The following is a 25,768-nucleotide window of genomic DNA, read 5'->3' on the forward strand; positions in this document are numbered from 1 at the left end:
GGCGCCTTCCGCCCTCCTTCTGTAACAAGGAGCCATTATGAACAGTTTGAGTGCCTTATCTAGGCCACAAGGTGACCACTGTCTGTGCACCTTTCAGATAAACCTCTCGTTTCTCCAAACCCAACTCAGGCTCACCTTGGTTAGCTTATTTTTGCATTAAACAGACGCTTCTTATGCACCATGTGCCAAGCATAGTGCTAGACACTCAGAGACGGACCGGTTGAGTAAGATGCAATCTGTTTTCTGTAAGCCAGACTTTAAAGAGCAGATTTCAATATAATGTGTTAAATGCACTGAGAAAGAAGAAAAGAGAGCACCATGGAAACCCAGCAGAATAGAAGAGGGGCTTAGCCCTGTGTGGGTTCAGCATAAACTGGAGAAGGGATACCCGAGCTAACCAAGAAAGGAAATGGCTATTTTTCACCCGTTACTTTGCTAAATCATTCACCTTACACACGTGGATGAAGTGACCCTTCCTCCAAACCCACTCATATTCTCTGGCAGCTCCTCCATCCCTCTCTCATCTTAGCACTCAACACCTGGTTCCATAGGTACACATTTTATTGTCTAACTCCAGACTAGAAGCTCTACAGAGGCAGCGACCAGACCTGCCGTGTTCTCTGCTGTGGTCACAGCAATTAACATGGCGCCTGGCACAGAGCGGACACACAATCAACACTTAGCCCATTGAATAAAACATCTTTTGATGACCTAGGCAATGGTGATACAACTTAGAGGAATATGCCTAAATAAGTAATTAACAATAGAAGTTGACAAATGTAAATACTAAATGAATGACACAGCCTGTAGAATGTTCAATTCGGTTCAATTAAGCTCAGTCCAGCAAATATTAACTGTGTCTTCTGTGTGAAAGGAACATTCTATGAACAAGAGAGGATACAAAAATATATCAGAAAAAGGAACCCCTGCACTCAGCTTACTCAATGTTATCTGAGAGGAGAGGATACAAGTGCACAAAATAAAGATCAACATAAATTAGAGGCTGTGAAGATTCAAGCAGAGGGAATATGAGGAAAGGTTTTAGAAGATGATCAGAATGCATCTTAAGTAAAGCACTTCTTCCATGAGGGTTCAGAGGAGTGAGAAGAGATCATTCCAGAAAGAGAGTATCAGAAACAAATAAGAAGGAAGCTGGAACATGACTGGTGCTTTTTAGAAAGTCCAGTTTGATTGTCGTATAAAGACAGTGTTTGGGAGTACCAGGAGCTTGGCCTCAAGTACTCAGTGACCCAACCAACTCTTCCCGGAACGTCCTACATGCACAGTGCTGGAGCCTCATGACCCCAGACCTTGATAGCCATGCTGAAGCATTAATCCCTCTTTTTTCTTGCAGCAGGGAAGCGGCACAATCAAAGCTATGTCTTAAGAACACTTATAGGCATCTGTGTAGTGGGTATACGCTGCTTTTGTCTGCCCAAGACCTCTGCAACCTTGGAGGACCTTCCCCTCCTCTGTTGCAAATGGTCCTAATATAACTTCAATCAGAGTAGCCCACCCCAATCCCCAGGCTCAGGAGTGGATACAAGGAGCCCCATCACAAAAACCAATCCCACTGCAATAAAGACTTGCCCAGTGGTGGTTGTGTGACTCAATGGGGACCATTAGCATCTTTTCCTGGACTGATGCACAGACATCAGGAAAGAGAAAGACATATAAGTGGGTAGGAAAATAAAAAGGAGTTCCATTGAGGGGAGCCATACAGAGCTGGGAACAGCAATGGAAATGCACCTGAGATGCTTAGAGGAGAGGGAGTGAGCAAATATGGATGGATGCAGCAGAAATTTTAGGTAAAGCACAATGGGCCAGACACTCAAAGGAGGACGATGGATTCCTGCTTTGGTGGACTTGGATGCCAGGCTTAGGGAACGACTCCTTCTCAAGTGGGCAATGAGGAACCATTAAAGGTTTCTGACAAAGGAGAAGGACTCCCACTCTCTGCCTCAGCAGATCATAATTGTATTCTTCACAAAAGTGTGGTGAAGTGGAAATAAGCATCAGCTGGGATTCAGGCAGTCCATTCCAATCCTGGCTCCACTCTTCCTGTGTAATCTTGGGCAACCACACCAAAAGGGTGAGAGCAAGGAAGAAAATCAGAACTACATCAGGAGGTGCCCCATCTTCCACAGGGAGTATTCTAGAATAGGGGTTGGCAAACTACTTTATCTTTGTAAACAAAGTTGTACACACTGTCCGTTTACACATGGTCTTGCACGCAACAGTGGCAAGACCGGTAACAGTGACAGAGACTATATGACTGGCAAAGTCTAAAATAAGTACAATCTGGTCCTTTACAGGAAATGTTTGCTGCCCCTGCTCTAGAGTCTTATGGAATAAAACTTGATGTAACAGGATAGGCAATGGGCAGGAGGAGAGAAAAAATAAAAACGACTTCTTGATACACACATAACAACTTAGGAAGGAGGGAAAGCTAATGGGATTGGCAATTCTTCCCAGACTTAGGGGAAAAAATTATTTTCTCCTGACAGATAGACAATGGCAGTTTTATTGAGAGATAAAGAGGACTGAGATAAAAATGGAGAAATGCAGACGAGAGAACTGGGTAAACTGAAGGCACTGCAAGAGTCACGGAGACACGTGAAGAGAAACAGAGACATAGAGGAGACAGCCAAGCAGAAGGAAGGCACGAAGGAAAACACCTATGATGAGAGAGATGGGAGCTTTAATATATATACAAATTATACTTAAATATTTAAATATTATAGGTACATTTATCTATATGAATATGTATGTTCATTTATATAATGTAATTTGTATTTATATAATTTATTTATATATTTGTATATGTATGCACATCTGTATCTATATCTCTATATATTCTGATACTTATCTATAGATAAATAAGTATATTTATCTATAAATAGATATAGATATCAGCATAGATAGATACATAGATCAGCATATGTGTGTGTGTGTGTGTGTGTGTGTGTGTGTCTGTGTGTGTGTGTGTCTGTGGAGAGAGAGAGAGAGAGAGAAAGAGATGCTGGTAGCTCCTCTCTGGGGTTTTGGCAGAGTGTCAAAAAAATTACCTTAACACAAAGAAAACTTCTTGGGTAGAAACATCAGAAACTCATTTCTTCATTCCAAACTATCCTGCAATAGATAATCAGGATGTATTGACCCAAAGGGTAACCATGTTGACAGAGACGGAGACAGAATCAATACAAGGTTTCCATAGCAAAGTTTGCAGAACATTGAGGTAAATAAGAGTGTGTTTTCTGCACGCTTTTATCAGAAATATCTGCTTCAGGTTTACGAGGCTTCCTTCCCAGTCTGTCTCTTTCTGAGCATATAAAATGTGCTTTTAGGGCATGTCTTTACTGATTGCAAATATCACAAATGGGAGTAATGAGATTTCTAAGTTCCCCCCCCCTCCAAAAAACAAAGCTATTTAATGTTTTTAGAGACAGGAAGAGGGGCCTATTATCCTTGAGAAGAAAACTCCAGTCAGCCCCAGAAAGAGTCACAATCCCTTTCAGAGTGCACACCATCACCCAAGACAACAGTCTGATAACTGAACGGTATCAAAAGTCTTGGCAGAGCTAGAGGAGAGGGCTCAGGATAAAGGGAAAGAGGGGGAGATACAGGGGGTCCTTCTGTGCCACTCACTACTCTTGCTCTGGAATGATCCATAGCGCCTGACATGGATGCAGGCCGACCAGGATTTGAATTCCAAACCTGACACACGGGAGCTGTTCGATCATGGGCAGGAAGTTCCTTAAACTCTCCTGGCCTCAGTTTCATTTGCGGAAGGACAAATAGTTTCCTATAGTTGGAATAAGCAGCACTTGTGGGAACTTCGCAGGAGACAGTGGTGATGCTAATGTAAATACAAAATAATAATAATAACAACAACCATCATTTACTGAGTGTATCATTTGTGTCAAAAGTTGTTTTAAATGCCTTTAAATATAGACTCATTTTATTCTCAAAACAAACTTAAGAAGTGAATTATTACTGTCATTAGCTCCCTTAGAAAACTGAGACTCAGAAAGGTTAAAGTGAAAAGGCCAAAAGTAGAATCCAGAAAGCCCAATTTCAGGGTCTGTACTATTATCTGCTGCCTCTACAATGAGGTTGGAAAAAAAAGTAGGAGTTAGATCATTGCATTAATTTCCTAGGGCTGTCATAACAAATTACTACAAATAGAGTGGCTTAAAATAACAGAAATTTATACCATCACGGTCTGGAGTCCAGAAGTCTGAAGTCAAGGTGTTGGCAGGGCCCTGCTCCCTTTGAAGGGTCTAGCGGAGGATCCGTCCTTGCCTCTTCCAAGTTCTGGTGGCTCCTGGCAATCCTTCACTTCCTTGTCTTTATAGGTGTACCACTCCAATCTCTGTTTCCATCTTCATCTATTCTGTGTCTCTGTGTGTTCTCACCTCTTCTTGTAAGGACAGCAGCCATTGGATTTAGAGACCTCAACTAATTACATCTGCAAAGACCCTATTTCAAAATAAGCTCACATTCTGAGGGTCCAGGCTGACATGAATTTTAAGGGGACACTATTCAACCCACTGTAATCATGAAGCCCATAAGTTCTAATCTTATCTTGTAGAGGTTTAAAGTGACAACAAATTATTATTATTTAGTCAGGGCTCCTTGGGTTATAAGTGACAGAAACTCAACTGAAACTGGCATAAGCATAAAAGGAATTTATGGGCTCAGGTAACTAAAAAGTTTAGGTATAAACTTCAGGTATAAAAAAGGTCAGACATATCTACTTTCAGGAGCCCAAATGAATGCCTTATCTCATCTCTCACGTCTAATTTCTCTTGTGTTGCTTTCTCTGAAGCAGACTCTTCCCAAGAGATGTCAAGGTGGCTTCCACAGCTCCAGAAATAGGATTGAAAGGACAAATGGCCGGGTCCACATTTTTATTTTATTTTTTATTGTTATCTGCAGTTATTAGTAGTGCAAAGTTAGTAAAGATTATATCCTATCTTCTCATCAATTCCAGATGAAGGACATCTTTTTCCCTAAGTTTCTAACAAAAGTCTAGGGAATGAATCACAGTGGACCAACGTGGATCACATTACATTCTTTAATCATTGTAGTCAGAGGAGGGGATATTCTAATCAGTCTGAATACATGCCCACCCCACTCAGTCACCACTCCTGTGGATGATTCCAGGATGGTCCCCCAAGGAAAAATTGGGATATTGGACCAGAAGGTAGGGTAGGTACTGGATAGGCAAAAACAATACATTCCAATCACAGATTCAAAAGACGAGAGTGACAGAGTTGAATAAACTTGAGTTTGCAAAAGAAAGCATACAGGTGTTTTCTATTACGTTCAAACTTGCATCTCTAAATCAATGTGTTGCAAAGCAAATGGCACCTGAACTTCTATAGCACAATGATGGTCAGCAACATGTTACTCAGCATTGAACTATCAAAGTTCCTCCAGGCTCATCTACACATCACCCCAGTGAGACTGACTTCTTCTTGTAGGCAAGGATTACGATCATTATTGCCTCTTTGTCTACTCCAGCTCAATTGCATATAGAGCCCTAACCTCCAGAGCTTACATTTTACTTGGGGACATAGCCTCTATGACTTACACAGGAGACAAAGAGAAATGAAATGAGACCAAATTCCAAAGAAGGGACTCAGCTTAGCAAGATGTCTGAACTAGACAAACACTTCACCCCACCCTGCACATCTTAAATTTTTCCCAGAGTCAAATCCAATTAGAAGAAATGGCACAGGAATGGAATGGTCACATGATTCCTCCTGTAGATGACTATTATAAAAACCTGATTTAAAAACAAACAAACAAACAAAAAAACTATTTAAAGGCTTTGGAAAGTATCCAAAAACAGAAGCCAGAGAAGACTTTAATTTTGACAAAACCACAACTGTAAGGGGAAAGAATTGGGAATTTGTGGATTTCTGACCCGTAGGTGCTCCACAACCCTCAGGGCTTCAACTGTGAAAACCCGAAGCCTCTGTGACCCAAGGTGCCAGAGATCAGAATATAGGGCTAGGAAAGCAGGTGAAAAATTAAAGAGGAATTCCTGGCAATGAGAGAACCACAGAAGTAACGAGATGCAAATACTGAGTGTAATCTCTGCCCAAATCCCTGGCTGACACTAAACTCTGCATTTATAGAAGAGATTCAGAGGGGCCAGGAAAAAGCGTGCAGAGATCAGGAGGAAGCCTACTCTTTAAAGGTAGAGCTGCAACGGGTGAGATCTGTGGGTTTTCTGGGGGGTTTTGTTTTGTTCTTTAACTTCCGTGTATGCCCAATTTTGCACAGCTTGGGTAGCAGAAAACTAAAGTTTTATGGGCTTGACGTGGCAGGAAATAGAACCCGAGATTAGCAGACAAGCCAGAAAGTAGGGGAGAGTCACAGAAGAAAAAAACAACTACTGCAAGTGTGAGTCCCATTGCTGCCCAAATTCTTGGCAAATAACCAACTTACACAGGCACCTGGGAGACCCCCAGAGAGCCACACTAAAAGAGCAGCAGTGACCTTCCCGTTATTCTTTGATAAAACTGACACTCAACTTACACGAATCCATACGAATAGAGCAAAAACATCAGGTGCTACACACCTTTGAATCCAGGCAGGTCGAGTGCTTACTATAACAAAAATCCAATAATCCTCAGAAGAAGACAACGTAATACAGATTTACTATTACGCATTATCTACAATGTCCAGTTTTCAACCCAAAATTACTACACGTGCAAAGAAAACAGAAAAGAGGAATGCATACTCAGGTGAAAAACTCAGGCAATACAAAATGTCACTGCACGGGAAAGGATGTTGTAATTATCAGACAAAATTTCAAAATAAGGTATTAATGAAGGATCAGATAAGGAATGAAGGAAACAACCAGCGAATATGTAATAGAAAGATCGCTAGAAACTCTCCCAATCCACACAACAGAGATTTAAAATATTGAGGAAAAGTAAACAGAAGCTCAGAGACCTGGGAGACAATGTCAAGCATGATCCAACACGTGTGTAATTAGAATCCAAGAAGAAGTAAAAGACAGAAGGGGGAAGAAACTGATTTGAATAAATTATGGCCCCAAACTTTTCAAACTGGGTACAAATAGGGTAGGGGAGTGAGGCTTCTCTATATAAACTCAGACCTCCATCAGGATGGAATTAGCCTCAGGAGCATTTGACTCAAAGGCTCACAGCTAAAGGATAGTCTTATAGGTCACGGCCACTGCCTTCCGAGGGGAAAGCAATCTGGGAGTCAGAAAAATCTAACTTTGAAAGCTCAAGTCATTCCTTTTACCTGTTATGTGACACTGGTTGAGTTAGTTCATGTCTCTAATCCGTAGTTCCCTCATCTGAAATACTGAGATCATACTATGTAGGACATCTTGCCGTACTGTCCTGAAGTAGCATATGTGAAACATATATAGTTTAGTAATTTTTTTACTAATATATTTTATCTCTCCCACCAGAATATAGATTCCAGGAATGTGGGGACTTTTTTGTCTGATTGCTCACTTTTATATCCCCAGAACCTAGAACAGTGGCCAAGGTATGATAGGTACCCAATAAACATTGGTTGGAAAGAGACATGCATGACTTTATCACAATGAATGAATTGCCAACAGAGAGTCTGGTTAGTGTAGACACTCCATGAATGTTATTTTCCTGCCCTGTTTTCCCTTCCTCCCACATTCCAGGAAAGGCATCTGCCAGTTACTGTGAGACTAAGTTCACAGCTCTGGACGCATTCTCATCCCAGTCAAAATAACATGATTATTTGGCTGAGCGAGACAGGAAATGACCAATAGCCACAACTAATGGCACAGTCCCTGGCCAGGGAGACAAAAGAACAGCTTCTGTGTAGCGTAAGCAGCAAGGAGCCACAGGAATGTGAGACAGAAACATTTTTTAATGATTATTTTTACTAAACTGATACAGCTTGCCTTCCCGTTATTCTTTGATAAAACTGACACTCAACTTACACGACTCAAATGTGATTTAGTCAGCCTGAATTCTCCTTGCTTCTACACCCACTTCTTCTGGGGAAAGGGATAAGTCATACTCAACAAAGGAGAGAATTCGAGTTCCTCATCTTTAGGGTGTCACAGAACTTTTCCAGGACCTGATGAATATTATGGATCCTCTACCCAGAAAAAAATATACATACAATGTTTTGCATACATTTTTAGGGGGTTGAAGGACCCCATCCTTCAGATTCGTGAACCATGTGGTCTGAAGCAAAGTGCTCCATTTTACAGATGAAAATACCAGGGTGCAGAGAGGAAAAAAAAAATCTAGCCCAAGGTCACGTAATAAGGTCACTTATAAGAAACAGCTACAAACTGACCCCCCGTAGCTTCTAATATCAAGACCAATGTAATTTTCATTACTTAATAACTATTTTGATTTTTCATAAGCAGCCAAAATATCTGATGATCATCTCTGATGAGTCAGGTGTGTGACTCAGCTTGTTAATATCCATTTTGGTGGGGAAAGTATGAGTAGAAAATAATGACATTAGGGTTTGTACCTGAGAAGAATGCAGATTTAAATCTTGACCCTCCTCTTAGATGTGTGATCTTGACTCATTACTGAGCATTTCTGGGATCGTGTTTCTCTTGTCTGGAAAATGGAAGTTAAGAGAACCTACCTCACAGGGCTGTTGTCAAGATTAAATATGATAATGCTTGTAAAGCATTAGCTGTTATCAGTAGTAGTAGTACTTTTATAATTTTAAAGCAGTTTTCAAAATGGAAGTACAAAATATTTTGAGTGATGACAATATCATAGGGCTAAGTGTCCAGTTATCTATAATATAACTAGTCAGTTCATAGGAGCACTAATCTCATAATATTCAATAGGAAGAGAATGTTTCCATCAGGATAGGCTGTTATCTCCTGAACCAAATAATCTTCCAAGGCTCGAAGGCTTGCAACAATAGAGATTTACTTCTTATTCACATGACTTGCCCACCAGAAGTTCCACGGTGCGTCTATTCCAGGGCCCAGTTGTGGAGCAGATTCTATCTAGAACATAGTTCGGCATCAGGTCAGAAGGGAAAGAAATACATGACAGACCACATGCTGTCTTCTGCCTAGTAGCAACATATATTGCTTCCACTCACACGTCACTGGCCAGAGCAAAGCCACATGGTCAGGCTATATATTCATGGGGTATAATCCCACCTCCATTATGGTTTACAAATCCCAATTTGTGAACCATAATGCAATCTACCTTGGTCGATGGGAGCTGCTCTCTGCAGAGACTGTCCTAAGTAATGAAATGTGACTATGGAGCTGAAATACTCAAGTCTAATCAAAATGACCAGGTGAGAAAAAAAAAAAAAAAGAGTCCTCAGAGGACATAGAATAAAAGCCAAAACCAAATCAAAATGGTCCCAACTAGGCAAATCTGAAAGAAGTTGTTTAGTAAAAAGACCATAGTCTGCATGGAGGCTAGAAAAGGGGGGCGGGGTAGGGCAGTGTAAACCATGAATGTCACCATCACTGCTCGGGAGAGAAGGTTCTAATCATTTGGCCAGAGTTATCTTGGTGTGCTTGGCAGGCACGTTTTTGCCGTGGTGGTATCTGTAAATGGGGTCATAATAATACATACCTCTCAGAGTGTTCATGGGAATCATTAAGTGAAATAATGATTGTGATGTACTTAACACAGTGCTCGGTTCGTGTGCTCATTAAATGCTAGCTGATAGGGATAGAGATAGAGATAGAGACACAGACATAGATATATTTCCCATCATATTTGGGGTCTGGACCCTGCAAGACTGTGAGCCTCTGTCCCCAGCTGACCCTGGTGCTGCCTTCTGTCACAAGGTGGCCTGGCCGGGAGCCCTGACATCTATATTGTGCTTTAACATTTGCAAAGTACCTTCCCATCCAATTTTTTTCCCATTTAATCCCTACAAGTCCACACAGCCTGTAAGTGCAAAGTCCCACAGGCTGCAAGTGGCAGAGCCAAACTCCAATGCTGATCTCACCTGAGGCCTTTGGGCTCCAAATTCTGTGCTCTTTCTCCCAGGAAATTCTGCCACATCCTTCGATCTCTGTCTCTCTCTCTCTCTCCTCACCCTCTCTCTCTGCCATAGTTACTTCAGAGGGACAATAGTTGAAAACTAATGATACTCAGCCATCCTAGTTTTCATTCAGGGTGTGCATCTCCCTCTCAACACTCCAGTGTGTCTGACCCAAGATGTGACTGGCTTTGGGTGGTTTGGGTCCCAGTTCTGGGCTCCATATGCCCTGGCACAGAAGGCTGGGCCTGCTTCTCATTGTAACAAGGTTGCACTAATTAGCTGCATTTGATTTTGCATATGGAGAGTAAATGCAAATGAATGCAAAGCAGTATGCTAATCAGCAACATCCTGGCTCCCCAAAAGAAAGAGCCTGCAACACTGATGTCATGACAATGTATATTAATAGTCCATCCCACCAAGACATGCTGTTTTTTCAAAAGGGGCAGGCATTTGGGTTTTTCTTTTGGGGAGGAACAGTAGTGACTTTATATTGAATTCCAAGTTTATGATCCTTGACAAGAAGCCTATTGGCCACAGTGCTATGTTCTCTATAGAAGATTCTTGTAGGCAATGGGGTTTGTTGGAAAGAGGCACAGGCTTGGGAATTGAGCTATATAGATTGTGATTCAAAGTCCTGTTCTTTGCCTGGTCTGAGACCTGAGTCTCAGTCTCCCCAGCTGTACAGTGGGGTTAACCAACCTACTACCTACAGAGCTGTCGGTGAGGACAAAATGAGACAAGAGGCGCCTGACACACAGTAGGTGCTCAGTAAGTGTTCATTCCCTTCTTCACACTCATTCCTTCCTCCTTCGGAAGTCTAAATTGGCAAATAGAAGAAGTAAAGAGGGCTTGTCTTCTAATCCTTGCTTGCCCTGCATTGCTTGCCATCCCATTTCATGATCTTTCTAGTACAAAGCTGTATCACAGACCAATCATTTTTAACAAAGACCCTGTGACCTCTTAGAGTCCTCCAAACATGAGTAGATGACTCTGTCCTGTGCCCCAAAGTACCATCTCCTGCAAACAATAGCAGCTATTCTTACAAAGCTGGTGAATCCCTCCACTTTCTAGATCTAGTTCAAGCATCGCTGTATCCTGGAAGCCTTTCATGGGGTCCCTGAGAGACTAGGGGCTCCCGTCTGTGCCCCCAGAATGCCCTGTGTCCCTTCCATGGCTATGTTCTGTCACTGCAGCTTGCTTACCTTTTCCCCTAAATACACTGCTTGTTTCTCACGATGGGGACTATTTCTGAATCATCTTTGCATCCTTAGCCCGTGGAACAGGGCCTGGCAAAGAGAAGACGCACAGTATGTGTGGGAGGGAGAGGGAAGGCGCGGGGGAGGAAGGATAAAAGGAAAGAAGCATCACCACATATTTAGCTGGAGCCAAGCACACACACACATGCGGTTACTCCTAACGAAATCCTGATTAAAATCAGACAAATTCTGGAAATGCATGAACACCTGAGCTTGAGTTCCCTGCCACCAAGTCCCATCCCAGAGCAAAACGAGGCCACAGGGACACAGATCTGCTCTCAGGCGAAGACCTCACTCCCACGCAGGCAGTGTGGGGATAGAGGGGCTTCTGTTTAGGGCACCAAGCCTCCCAAACCAACCTCATCCACTCAGCTGCACATCTGAACATTCTAACTACATGTTAAGGATTCATATTCTGTAACTGGACCCTCCAGCCGGATGCAAAATAAGTGGTGGCTTTTGATCGGACTGCCTGAGGCCCGCCCATGGGGAGGGTGCACGCACACACCACTGCCACGTGCACACGTAGCGGTGATTATGTGTACACAGACCTGCCTTCACACTATACATGTGTACATGCACGCAGACTCTCGTGTGTATGCACAGACTCACCTTCATACTGTCCGTTCACAGACACATGACACACGCACACAGACACAGGCACATGTAGGTGTGCTCACGCGTGTGCACAGAGCCGCCTTCACACTGTACAAACACACTCAGAGGCACACATTTAGAGCTCCTTACAGGCAAGAGACACACGCTCGGAGACTAGCATTATCTTCCTCTCTGGTTCCAAACACACAGGCACCGCTCTTGATGGTTACTGGCATTTCCGAAACTCCCCAGAAACTGCAAAGGCAGCCCCAGAGTGCCCCACCTGCCCGAGCCCACGGCTCTCGGCCTCCTAGGGCTCCACTCCCAGGAGGCCCCCATCCCCCTTTGAAGGCTGTTAAGAAATAAAACTTCAGGGCCAAAAGGCAGAGGTGTCAGCGGAGGACCTGGGTGACCAACAGGAAGGAATCTGTTTGCCACCCCTCAACCAGCATTTTCCATGGTGAGTCTGCGGAGACTGAGACTCACTTTGCAAGTGAAGAAACTGAGATGAAGGGAGACGCCCGGGGCCCCCAGCAACAGCCTCCCGCGACCTGGGGCCAGCCTTGCTCCCCGGCTCTGAGCTCTTTGCAGAATAAGCTCTTAGGAAGACAACAATCCAAAGATCTAGGGTGAAATTTCTCAGCCCCAGAGGCTTCTGAGAACCTCTCCACAGGAGCCTCAGGGAAGGACACGCACTGCCCTCCCCTGCGGGGAGAATAAAGGCTATCATTCCGCCCTGCTGCTGGCAGGAAGCTCAGTGGAAGGAGGAGAGGGTAGAGGAAATTGAGGAGCAAATGAAGGAGAAAGAGAAGGAAAGGGAGACATAGAGAGAAAGAGGGAAAGACGGGAGGAAGGGTAGGCAAGCGGGCAATTTACCTTAGAGGGAAGAGTGGGTTCTCCATGGAAACAAAAGTGCCTGTATGTCTTAAGATGCCACTAAAGAGGAAGACTGTAAATTTTCCACCCAGGAGGCAGGGATGATTGCCGGGCTTTGACACCTGAATTCGAAAAACATTCCTATCCATCACCATAGATCCCGGCTCCCACCTAGGCCAGGTGTTGTGGGGACGATTAATGGCAGGCCTCACATACCCTATTTTATCTTAAACATTCCTTTTAGACAAATAATATTCTGGGATCATTTTATCTCTTCCTCCAACTGAAAAGAAAAGAAGGGAAGGGTAAGCTGGGATGAAGTGAGAGAGTGACATGGACATATATACACTACCAAATGTAAAATAGATAGCTAGTGGGAAGCAGCTGCATAGCACAGGGAGATCAGCTCGGTGCTCTGTGACCACCTAGAGGGGTGGGATAGGGAGGGTGGGAGGGAGGGAGACGCAAGAGGGAGGAGATATGGGGACATATGTATACATATAGCTGATTCACTTTGTTATACAGCAGAAACTAACACAACAGTGTAAAGCAATTATACTCCAATAAAGATGTAAAAAAAAAAAGAAGGGAGAAACGGAAGAAGGAACAGAGAGATATGGGCAAAACGTATGTACCTACCACGACACCAGGGAGGGTCTTTCATCCAGACAAAGGTGCTGGAGGTGGACGGACTTAAATCTGAAACTCAACAGCCCTTGTGCCGAGCAACAGGGCCGGGGGTCGCTCCTCACCCTCCGACCCTCTTATCTGGGAAGAAGAGGTAATTTACCCCGCACTCTCATGGGGTGGTTCTACACACCTAGTTTATATACGGCTTCTGTGAAAGAGCGTGGTGGAGGGTCAGGTGCAGTGAGCCTGCCTAAAATGCCTTTCCTTCCCTCCCACGTGGAGCATATATGGAAACATATATATGAAAGCACTCCTTACTTTCTTCAAAGTAGAAATCCCTCTTTCCCCAGCGATAACCTCTCTCCTGACGTGCAGTTTCTCATTCCCTTAAACGAGAACAGCAGTCCTTACAGTCTGCTGTTCGGGAGCAACCACAGCCTGGTATATTCTCCGTTTGCCCCCAGTCCCACCCAGATCCATTCGCTGTGCCCGAGGGGGCTGACCCCCAAAAATGGCATCTCCCGGTCTCCCTTGCTTTCTGGTCTCTGACCAGGCTCAGCCAGTAGGAGGGCCTGGAAGGAGATGGGAGGGAGGAAGAGAGAGAGATTGGAGTACTCACTTCTCCCCAACTCCATCTCTGCTGTAGTTCTGTGGTTCTGGGGTTCTGAGGTGGCCCCCCTGATGAGACTCCAGCCCCCCACTGCATTCCTGTAGCAAACACTGCTGCACTGCTTTGGAAACTCCCACCTTGGTAGTTCCTAGAGGCCTCAGTACTTCTTGGTTCCTTAACTCTTCAAGGTTGATTGTATGCTCATAACAAACCACCCTACAACTTACCGGCTTGAAACATTAACCAGTTCTTTAATTCATAATTCTGTGGGTTGGTGATTTGAGCAGGGCTCAGCTAGGAAGATTTTCTGCTCACAGTGGTCATGGCTGGAACTAACTGATACATTTGTAACCAACTGATGTTCACCTGGGGGCTGGCTGGTCCCGGATGGTCTCACTCAGGTACCTGGTGGTTGCTGTTGGCTGGTGGTTGGGTCTTTCTCTCCAGGAGGCCTCCAGTAGGCTAGTGTGGGCTTCTTTTCATGATATCTGAAGCATTCCAAAAGGGTGAAGGCAGAAATTGTAAGGCCTCTGGAATTCACTCCAAGTCAGTTTTGCCATAATCTATTCATTCAAACAAGTCACAAAACCAGCCCAGATAAAAGGGATGGAAAATAATTCCTTTCACCTGGATGAAAGGAGCAGCAAAGGAAGAATACGTAATGGGATGGGAGGAATTTGTGGCCATGAAACAATCTATCACACCTGCCACCTCTATAAATGATTCTTTCCTTTCCTTCTCTTTAGAATTCCAAGTGTGCCTTTTGTTTCCTGCTGGGACCCCGACTGGCACAATATATAACATTATTTATGACATCATACTCTACTTTATCCTTCTTCAAAGTGCTTTTTATGCTTAACGTTACGTTTTTGAGATTCATCTGTATTTGCCACACGTAGCTCTAGTTTATTTATTTTCACTCCTCCATCATACTCCTTGTAGGAGTTTATTTTGTCCATTCTCCTGTGGATGGACATTTAGTTTAGCAGTTTTTTGCGTTATAAATCCTACCTTACTCCTTTGCACATGAGAGTTCTCTGGGGAGTATAGTTAGGAGTAAAGTTGCTATAGTGTAAGACTGCCAAATTACTCTCCAAAGTCAATACGGTCTTTAATAGAACAAATAGAATCTGAGAGCTGGACGAAGTTGAAAAACTGGGTTCATTTTACATTATGCAATTAGCTGTGTTTTGCAGAACCGTAGCAATGGCTGGTTGGAATGAACCTCCCACCCAATATAAGAATCCTTTCAACAGTGTTCCCAGGAGATGGTCAAACAATCCTTGCTTGAACTCTTAAGAATACACAGGGGAAGCTTGTTACTTTAACTGTGATTCCCTCTCCAGAGCAAGAATAATTTTGGAAAAAGAATAATCCTTTCCTCTTGCAGTACAGCCAAAGCCCAGGGTGTATGGCCTAAAGGAGAAGCAGCAAGAGATGATGAAGTTAGCAGAGGAAGCTGGGGGAGGCCACAGGGGGACCGTTCTGCCCTGGCACGGAGGGCATACTTTATCCTGAGGGCAATGGGGAGTCAATGAAGGAAGCTGGGCAGGAAAGAAGCAGGTTCAGATTTGGTTTTCAAAAACTCAGCCTACCTGCAGTGTCCAAAATGGAGGCAGAGGGACCAAAGAGAGAACAGTTACGGTGACCCTGCCGGGAGATGATGCTCAAATGAAGAGATATTAAGGATGGAGAAAGGAACTGGCTTTCAGTGGTTGAAACTGGGATCTGGCATAAAACTTCCATTTGGTACTTAAGTGCCCTGCTCACCTCCTTGAACTTTTGTTTCTTTATCTGTAAAAAAAAAGGATAATGATAGTACCCATTTCATAGGGTTGGTATGATGACAAAATGGGATCTTACATTTAAAGAGCTTAGTGTCTGCCTCATATTGTGTGCTCAATTAATGTTGGCTATTCTTCTCATTGAAAAACCATTGTCAAGACTACAGAAGTTAGGGTAGGTTAAATTGCTATCACTGAGAGACCCAGAAATGCATAGGGTTAAAACACTGCAGTTTATTTCTTATTCCCATGACGGTCCAAAGAGAGCGTCTTTGATGGCTAGACAGCTCTCCCCACGTGGCGATTTAGGGCCCCGGGTGGCTCCGTTGTCACCTGGGACCTTGTTGTTCTCTTCCTCCAACCTGAGGAAGCGGAAGGAGGTCCATCCACTTATTAAAAGCTCTGCACCTGGGTGTGGGCACAGCACTCCTGTTCACACACCATTGGCGAGAACCAGTCACGTGGGCACACCCAGCCTCACAGGAAGCTGGGAAATGTAGTCACTGGCTAAGAAGCCCCTTCTCTCTCCACGTCAGGCTGCTGGCATTGCAGGCTGTAAGAGTCTTTCTTGTGGGGCTGTCTTGTGCATGGTAGGATGCTGGGTGGCATCTTCAACGTCTATCTCCTAGATGCTAGTAACACAGACACACCTAGCTCATGGCAAACAAAACTATCTCCAGACATTGTCAAATATCTTCTGGGGTGCAAACTCACCCCCTAGTTGAGAACCACTGCTCTACAAAAGAAGAGGAAAATTCTGGGGGTGGGGGGGGGAGGGCAGCTGGCCACCTCTGGAGGAGAGAGAAAATTCAAACTAATAGCTTAGCTCAATTCCTTGTTCCCTCTAGAATGTGAGCTCCCCAAGGCAGGGGTCTTCTGTATTTTGTTTACTGCAGAACTCCCACCCCCCATTCTCTGCACCCAGAGCAGCACCTGACCCCTAAAAGGCAATCAATACATAGTTGTCAACTCCATAGTTGTCAACTGGATGTGCTCTGTAGACTGGACCAACATTCACCATTCAAACATACTTTGGGTGCTTTCCATGAAGCAAGCCCTGTGCTTGTAAAGGATGCCCTCTCTCCTTGTATCAGGAAATATCATTAATAATAATATTAATCATCATTTTAAAAGCCCAGATCCACTGGAAACAGAATTTCACATGGGATCTGCCCACCCCCACCCCACCTCTGGAGATGCTGAGCCCCTGGTACCTAAAGGAAAGAGATTCCAGCTCAGGCTGCTGTTCCACGGCTGCTGATTTCATCTTCCTGAAGGACCTCCCAATGCCCGAGCTTTGCAGATCCCCCTGCTATGCCTGCTGCCAAGTTATTGCATTCTCTGGCATTGGGGCCAGATTTGGAGATGGTCAACATTCATATATTCATTCAACAGATATTTATTAAGCTCCTACTACGTGCCACCCATGATATTAGGACCTGGATTCAGAGCAGTTAAATCCAGTGGGGAAAAGGACTTTTTTTTTTCCCCTGCTCTCAAGTTAGTCACAGAGATACAGAAAAAGTAAATAGACTTCGAAACAGGAGTGGTAAATCCAGTGGGACTGGCCAGGAAGGGCTGACTGAGATGAGTTTCCAGTGTGAGTAGTTGGGAGCTCAGCAAAAACTTTGTTAAATGAATGAATGAATAGGTGAGAGACAGGGACATCCAAGCTGAAAAACACCAAGTGCAAAAGCAGAGAGACGTGCAAAATCACCAAAACTGTCAGCAAGGAAGTAAGTTGCTGTGGCTGGTGTGTGCCAAGGTTGAGAGGGTAATACCAAGAGTAATGATGATAACAGAGAGATAGTTGGCATTTCTCGACAGCTTCCCATGCGCTTGGCACTGTTCAAAGGGCTTTAGTCATATTATTTCATGGAATACGCACAACATAATTAGCCCAACTGTACCGATGGGAAAACTGAAGTCCAGCGAAGCTAAGAATTTGCCCAAATTTGCACAAGTGGCAGAGCTGGGATTCCAACCCATGCCAGAGTCTTCACTCTTCACCTCTGGATCTTGGGGAGGGTTTTGCATTTCACAGGAAGTCTTTTGACCTCAGTCTTGCAGGTAATGAAGAAGCCAGGAAAGGAGGCCACGTGGTCTTTCCTCTTAAACACCTCACATTCCGCGAGGAGAAACAGGCACGGGCAAAAGCCTTCAGAGTCTGCACAGGCCATGACAAGTGCTGGACCACAGGCATAGACAAAGAGGCCTGTCTCCCCCACCTCTGCTCCAAAATGAGGGCAAGTTGAATGTTCATTTGACTAACCGATGAAGGCTTCATGGAGCTGGTGTCACTTGAGTTGAGTCTGGAGGGAAGAGAGCGCATTCAGGCAGATGTCACCGTGTATCCAAAGGCACGAAAACTGGAACCTGCAGGTGTTGGAGGCGTTTGGAACAGTCTGGCGGAGCAGGGTGGGGAGAGGCAGGAACGGCATATTTTCCACTTGGAGCTTGTCTGTGGCCCTGAGTTCAGGCTTTAGGCCTTGAAGAAGCAGTAGCCAGAGGGCTCCTCCAATGCTGGAGAGGGTGACCCTGCGTTGCTTAAGATGGTAGAAATGAAACTCATGCAAGAAACCCCTACAGAAATGCTACAAGCTTTCAAAGTGCTCGGCAGCTGTTCAGCTGAGCACCTGGGCCCCGTAGAAGACAAGGCTGCTGGCAACTGAATGCACTGATGGACCCAAGAAACGTTTCTTTCCTCTTCTCTTTTTTCAATTTTTACAGGAAAAAAAAGTCCCTTGAATCTAGCTAATATGAGAAAGTCCACTGAGGGCACTTGAAAAAGCAAAAGATGAAGGGGGAAAGAGCCTGAGATCAAGTCCTAGCCTGGCTCTGACCACCTGCATGTTCATCGCACCATCACCGCCTCCTGAGGAAGACTACATTTCCCAGCCTCCCTTGCAGTTGTTTGGGGCCACGTGACTGAGTGTTGGCCAATGGGGTTTGAGCAGAAGGCAGGAAAGTCACTTCCAGACCTCACCCTTTAAAATATCTTACAAGACCCTCTTGCCTTCTTTCTTCTTCCATGGCAACTCTGGGGACCACATGCTCCAAACAGTGCGTGGATGGAGGAAAGCCAACTAACCCCAACAGGACTGCAACTTGAGCAAGAAATACATTTTATTTGTTAATTCACTAACATTCCAGGGTTCCCCTGTCCCTGCAACATTGATTCTCCAGTGCTTCTAGAAGTGTGGTCCACAGACCTCCAGCATCAGCTTCACCTGAGAACTTCTCTGAAATGCAAACTCTCCAGCTCCATGCTAGACCTACTACATCAAAAGTTCTGTGCATGGAGCCCAGGAACTCTCTTTGGGGATTTTGATGCAGCCAAAGTCAAGAACCACTGGTTTACTCTATATGCTACTGTGTGGCCTTCATCTTTTGAGCCTCAGTTACCCCCTCTGTCAAACGGGGGTGAGAACGCCTCCCCTTGCTGAATTCAGGTGAGGGTTCAATGTTACTACGTGGTGTGATATGTATAAAGACTCCAGCTCAGGAGCCCACACACGTTCCACGTACAGTCAGGAGCCAGATGACTTGGGGGAGCCACACAAATAGTAGGTGGGAGTCCTGCTTTCTGGCACTGTGAGAGGCATCCTCTACGATGGCCCCCAGTGATCGCGCCTCCCAGGATCCAAGCCCTTGAATAATCCCCTCCAGTGTCTGGGCTGGACCTAGTAAGTCGGGTCTGATGAACCTTCCTTCAAGGCCCACAGGGAGAATTCTTTGCCTCTTGCAGTGCCTGGAGGCTCCAGGCATCCCTTGGCTTGTTGCTGCACAACTCCAGTCTCTGCTCCATCCTCACATGGCCTTCTCCTCTTCTGTCTTCCCTTCTGTCTCTTGTAAGGACACTTGTCATTGGATTTAGGACCACCCAGATAACCCAGGATGATCTCAAGATCCTTAACTTAATTACCTCTGCCAAACATATTTTGCCAGATGAGCTCACATTCGTAGATTCTGGGATGTGGACATATCTTCTGGGGGGGCCACCATTCAACTAACCACACGGCCCAAAGACAGGGATGGGTCTTATTCAACATTATATTCCCCTGGTCAAGTCACCCTGTGTAGTGCTTCTTGACCCAAATAGGAATTTGACACAAGTTTGTGAACAGAAAGGCAGCAGAGCATTTAAGTGACTGGGCTTTAGAATTAGCTAAACCTCTATGCAAACCGCAACCGCTTACAAACGATGTGACGTTAGGCAAATTACTCAACCTCCCTGAACCTCAGTTTCCTCCTGTGGGCATTTTAATAATACGTATCTCATGGGGTTATTATGAGCATTAAGCTAGTAAGTGCAAAACACCTACACCATATCTGGCACCTAATGGGGACGCAAAATGCAAACACAGTGCCTGGCACACAGGGGTCCTCAATAAAGGCTCGCTATTCTGACTAGCATGTTGATGATTGGCATGGCTGTGGTTCCCACTCTCACACACCTCCCAGCCTTTTGCTCTGACTACCACAGGGGCCCCTTCCCCGGCTCAGAGTCCCTGGGGTGATCCAGTAGCCCTCCTTGGAGACAGCTGTGGATAAACAACCCAGCCCTGCCCTCCCACACGCAGGCCCCCTTCCCTTCCCACCGCCTGGCTCGCCTCCTCCAGTGATGTCTCCCAGAGCAGGGCTGGCAGTGAGCTCGCCTAGGCCCCTCATTGTTATTCCTGGCACGAGGTAATCCTGCCAGCATCCTCAGAGACCCGTAAAAATACCCGCAGTTTGTCTTTCATCAGAGCAGCTCAAAGCCCCACGGCATCCTCTCGAGAAGACAGTGCTCCCAGCTGAGTTCTGGGAGCCGGCTACTTCCCAGGATGGTCTGGTATTTGCAAGGCAGAGGGAGCGAGTGTGAACTGAAATAACCCAGTCCAGGCACTGGCATACCCAGGCTGCCAGGGAGATACAAGGCTTAGTGTATGGACAGATTCTCCCTGGAATTTTCTGGATGTCAATGCTCTGAGTCACACACAAGTGGGTCTGCATTCCCACTCGGCTACTGAGTAGCTGTGTGACTTTGGGTATTTCACTTAGCCTCTCTGTGCTTCAGTTTTTGCCTCTGTAAAACAAAGTGGAGATGATATCCACTTCCTAGGTTTCCTGGGAAGGTTAAAAGGGATAGTATAGGCACAGATAGAAGAAAATATTTGCAGCACACATATCTGACAAAGGACTTGTATCTAGAACGTGTTAAGAACTCTTGCAATGCGCTAAGACAAACAAGACCCTTCCCCAGATGCGGGAAAGACATAAACAGACGCTTCGCAAAAGAAGATATATACAATAACTACATGAAAAGGTGTGCAATGCCATTAGTCATCAGGGAAATGCAAATCACAATGATGAGATACCATTTCACACCCACTAGAATGGCCAAAATGAAAAAGACTGTCAATATCAAGTGTTGGTGAGGATGGGGAGCAATTGGAACTCTCATACACTCATGGTGGGAGTAAAAAGCTGACATGACCACTTGGAAAAACAGTTTGGCAGTTGCTTATAAAGTTAAAAATACACTTAGCATATGACCCAATGATTCCACTCCTAGGTATTTCCCCAAGACACATGTCTATAAAAAGGCTTGCATGTGAAAGCACATAGCAGGCTTATTCATAATCACCAAAAAATTGAAAAAATGTCTGTCAATAGATCAAAGGATAAACGGAGTGCGGAATATCCAGGCAACGGAATATTAGATAGTACTAAAAAGGAACAGCTACTGGTATTCCTGGATGAATGCCATAAATACTACATGGAGTAAAAGAAGACAGACATGAAAAAGCAAAACTTCCACTCGTAAGTTCTAGAAGAGAGAAACGAATCTGCGGTGACAGAAATCAGAGCAGTGGCCGCCTTCGTGTACAGGTGGGGAAGGAGGGTGAGTGAAAAAAGGCCCAGGAAACGTTCTGGAGTGATGGAAACATCCTATATTCCTGTATTGGGGTGATGCGTACGTGGGTGTATACATTTATCAAAACTCACCAAAATCTATACTTAAAGATCTTTGCATTTTGCTGTATGTAAATTAAACGTCAGTACAATTGGAAAGGGACCATGTGTGTAGAAAGCTCAGCAAGGGGGCCAAGTTGAGAGACAGGACTCAGTAAAGGTCAACTACTATCAGAAAACGGTAAAAACAAGTAAAAAGCATATAAATTATTCAACTGTATGTTGGGAGTTCAACGTGCTCATCTGGATTCTGACCTGAGAACCCCATCTGAGACATGGCAAAACTCACAAAAAGGCACCATGGGCTAAGTCTTTTGTGCCCAGCTCCCCACTCTTCCTTTCTTTGTCCCGTGAACAGAGAAACAGAAAAGGAGTGTTTTGCTGGCTGAAGATGCTCTTCTTAGAAGCAGCGGGGCGGACAGAAAGGGTACCTTTGGGGGAGTGGTGAGAACAGGCTTACTAACAATAAAGATGCACAGATGCCTCAGTGGGTCCACAGCCCACACTGTTACATCCAGGGTTTCAGAGATGCCCAAGGCAGCTGTGGAAACGAGTTTGGCCCAGCTGCTTAGGCAGCGGGCTCTTGAAGACAGAACAGTATCCAAGGTAAGGAAACTGGCTGAGGCCCAGCTGTCCCCCAAACTCCCATCCAATCCCAGGCCAACTTTCCCCCTTACTGGCCTCCCCTAGCAGGATCTTCCTGCATCCCTCACTCTTCCTGGACTGTTCCATCCTCACGATATGGTGGATGTGGGCCTGTACCCAAGCAAGGAGACGTCACTCCCAGCAGAGCACATTGGCTGTTGTACTCTAATCTGAGGCCTCTCACTGGACGCCCATCCGCAGTGGCCCTGGAATCGCCCGGAGTTGCTGCTGGCTCTGCCCCCAGTGGTCCTCATCTGTTAGACATGAGACAGACCAGACCAGGAGCTCTCCCGCCCCATAGCTCAGAGATTCCTCCCTCTTCTAGCGCTGTGGCCTGAGTTGCCTCCCAGGAGTCTCGAGGGTGGCATTGAGAGTTGCCGAGACCGTCGGCAGAGCCTCCATGCCCAGGCCGTGTGGTCCACCTTCCAGACCTCCGAGGCCTGGCTCCAGCCTTGCAAGCCACAGAGGTGCCCATATTTGCTTAAAGTAGCTGCCCACAGCATCTTTTAAAGAGAACACTCTGCATGGGGAATTACAGCAACAGAAGGAGGAAAAAATAAGATTTTCCCATCATCCCCTACCAAACGGGCTGCTGGCTGGAAAACAGCCCATACTCTGGATGCAAATCACACTAAGGGCTTAGGAAGCTTTGGGGAAGCCATCTTTGTGGGAAGCGGCAAAAGTGCCCCCTTTTGAGGCCTTCATGAAAAGACTTTGTCTCTACCTGTGGATCAAAATTCAGAACAAACTGCCCTGAATTACTGAACCCGGAATACGCATTTGTTGCTACCGTTGTTGTTGTTTTGAAGGGGAAAGGAGCTACCATTTCATTTCCACCCATGACTTGCTACGTACCCAGGGCCGGCTGCGTAACTAGCAAGGTCCACCAGGTGCAAAATGAAAATGCAAGGCCTCTTATTCAAAAAGGAAAAAGAAAAGCTTTTTACTTTATTCTGCGATCTCTGTCTTTATCTGCTGTGGGGTTTTTATTTGCTAGTTCATGTCCTGTGCCCTCAGGCCGGGGGTACTTGCAGGGGAGCGCAGCCCCTCGTAGACGCCCACAGCTCTGCCCGACCACCGGGCCCCTCCCCGTGCCCAGGTCCCCACCAGGAGCAGAGGGCAGCTGCCGGGTTTGGCCAGGGCAAGGGATGGGGCAGCCAGGAACCCATCTTGGGGGGTGAGAAGGTGACTGGGGCAGGACTTCACTTACAAAGCACACATTCGAAGATAAAATTTATTGAGAATTTCAAGATGGCTCTGGCAGACCTTTAAACTCCAAACGTCGACCTCTCTCATCTCTGTGTCAGTATAGCTTAAGATTAAGACCCTGCCAGACAGCATGGGTTCAGGGCTTAGCCAAGTTACTGATCTTCCCTATTTATAAAATGAGGATAACACCAGGACCCCCTACATTAGGCTGATTTGAGAATTAGATGACCTAACAAGAATTGTTAACTCTTGAGACTTCCCTGGTGGCGCAAAGGTTAAGAATCCACCTGCCAATGCAGGGGACACGGGTTTGAGCCCTGATCCGGGAAGATCCCACATGCCGTGGAGCAACTAAGCCCGTGCGCCGCAACTACTGAGCCTGCGCCCTAGAGCCTGCGAGCCACAACTACTGAACCTGCATGCCACAACTACTGAAGCCCACGCACCTAGAGCCCATGTTCAGCAACAAGAGAAGCCACTGCAATGAGAAGCCCGCGCACTGCAACGAAGAGTAGCCCCCGCTCGCCGCAACGAGAGAAAGCCCACGTGCAGCAACAAAGACCCAACGTAGCCAAAAATAAATTAAAAATTAAAAAAAAAAAAAGGAATTGGTAACTCTTATAACAGCACTTGCCATGCGCTCCACACTATTTTATGTGCTCTACAAGTAGGAACTCATTTCACCCTCATAACAAGCCGATGGGTAGGTTGGTATTGTTCCCACTTTACCAAAGAAGAAGCTGAGGCACAGAGAAGTTAAGCGACTTGCCCAGCTCCACACAGCGGGTAAGTGGGTAAGAGGTGCAGCCAAGATTTGAACACATCCAGAATATGTGCTTCTAGGTCAAGACTCGGCATAGTTCAAGGTCCCTGGAAAGTGAACAAAGGTTATTGTTCCATTTCATGTACGCCTCACAATGAGCCAATGAGGTAGGGGTTTATACTCATTTGAGATCATTTCAGAGAGGACATGGGAGCTCAGAGACGTTAAGACAGTTACCCCAGGGCCCTCAGCAGTACTGACTCCAGGAGAGGAGAGGAGGTGAGCTAAGGAGATGAGGAGAGACGGTGAGAGTTGGGCCTCTGGCAGAAGGGACTTGCACGATGCCTTGGAAGTTCTGGTGTAGGCCATGTGCTCTAGGTATAATTGGAAGGCTTGAGTTTGAGGGGTATGAAAGAATTGGGTGTTGTAGCCTCATGATGCTAAAATCCTAGATCATCAGGGCAGGACAGCAGCATAAAGATTATTGAATCTGAGTCCTGATTTTATGATCGGGGACACTGAGGCTGGAGCAGAGATGTGGCTAGCCTGATGTCCCAGGGTCAGAAAGCACAGTCCCAGGAGCAGATAACCCCTGGCCGGAGTGCTTGCCGGGTCTGTAGGATGTCCTGAGCACATACCAAGGGTCCTGGGTCCATAAATCCAACAGTCAAAACCCCCGCCAACAGGCTACTACTTGATAACCACTGACAAAGCAGTCCCAGGCACAGTGAAATTCTTATAAAATAAAGCCCCTTGCTACTAATAAGGCAATTTCTAGTTAGGGTTGCTTTTTACAGTTGCAAAACTTAGCTTAAAAAACCCCACTACTTTTTAAGTCAGACAGACCTAGATTTGAAAAGGGCTCTACCACTTAGTGGCTGTGTGACCTTAGGCAAATTACTTAACCTCTCTGAGTTTCAGTGCTCTCCTCAGTAAAATGTCGCTGAACTGAGATCACTTCATAGTGAATGAAGATCTCTGGAACAGATTAAACGAAAAGGAAGCTACAGAGGGTAAAACTGCCTAGTTTGAAAGCTGGCACATAGTAGGTGCTCAATAAAGGCCATTCTGTATCTGTCAGAGTCCAAACCTACATACCACGTGACAGACGAGTCTCAGGGGAGATGTCAATTCTAAAAGGACTTAAAAGTCTATCAGCACCATTTTTTCAGCAGCATTTGCTCACTTCATGTCTCTGTGTCACATTTTGGGAATTCTTGCAATATTTCAAACTTCATCGTTATTATTATATTTGTTATGGTGATCTGTGATCAGTGATCTTCGATATTACTATTGTAGTTGTTTGGGCATTTCATTTTTTGGCAGTGACGTATTTTTTGAACTAACTTGCATTTTGGAGGAAAATAACGCTACTGCACACTTGGTAAACTACAGTATGGTGTACACATGACTT

The 25,768-nt window shown here is 45.4% G+C and overlaps 1 long non-coding RNA gene across 12 annotated transcripts in view; it reads right to left on the minus strand.

The window, feature by feature from the left end:
• Positions 1 to 25,768, minus strand: part of LOC118883392 — a 378,475-nt gene that overhangs the window by 96,662 nt on the left and 256,045 nt on the right. For 10 of the 12 annotated variants that reach the window (XR_005017002.1, XR_005017010.1, XR_005017009.1 and 7 more), the window contains 2 exons: positions 15,591 to 15,789; positions 14,362 to 14,483 (listed from right to left, as the gene is read on the minus strand). This is a non-coding gene — a long non-coding RNA (uncharacterized LOC118883392). The remainder of the gene's footprint in view (positions 1 to 14,361; positions 14,484 to 15,590; positions 15,790 to 25,768) is intronic. The other 2 variants (XR_005017011.1, XR_005017008.1) reach the window with 2 other exon arrangements.

This window comes from Balaenoptera musculus, chromosome 17 (genome assembly GCF_009873245.2).
Source record: "Balaenoptera musculus isolate JJ_BM4_2016_0621 chromosome 17, mBalMus1.pri.v3, whole genome shotgun sequence".
NCBI lineage: Eukaryota > Metazoa > Chordata > Mammalia > Artiodactyla > Balaenopteridae > Balaenoptera > Balaenoptera musculus.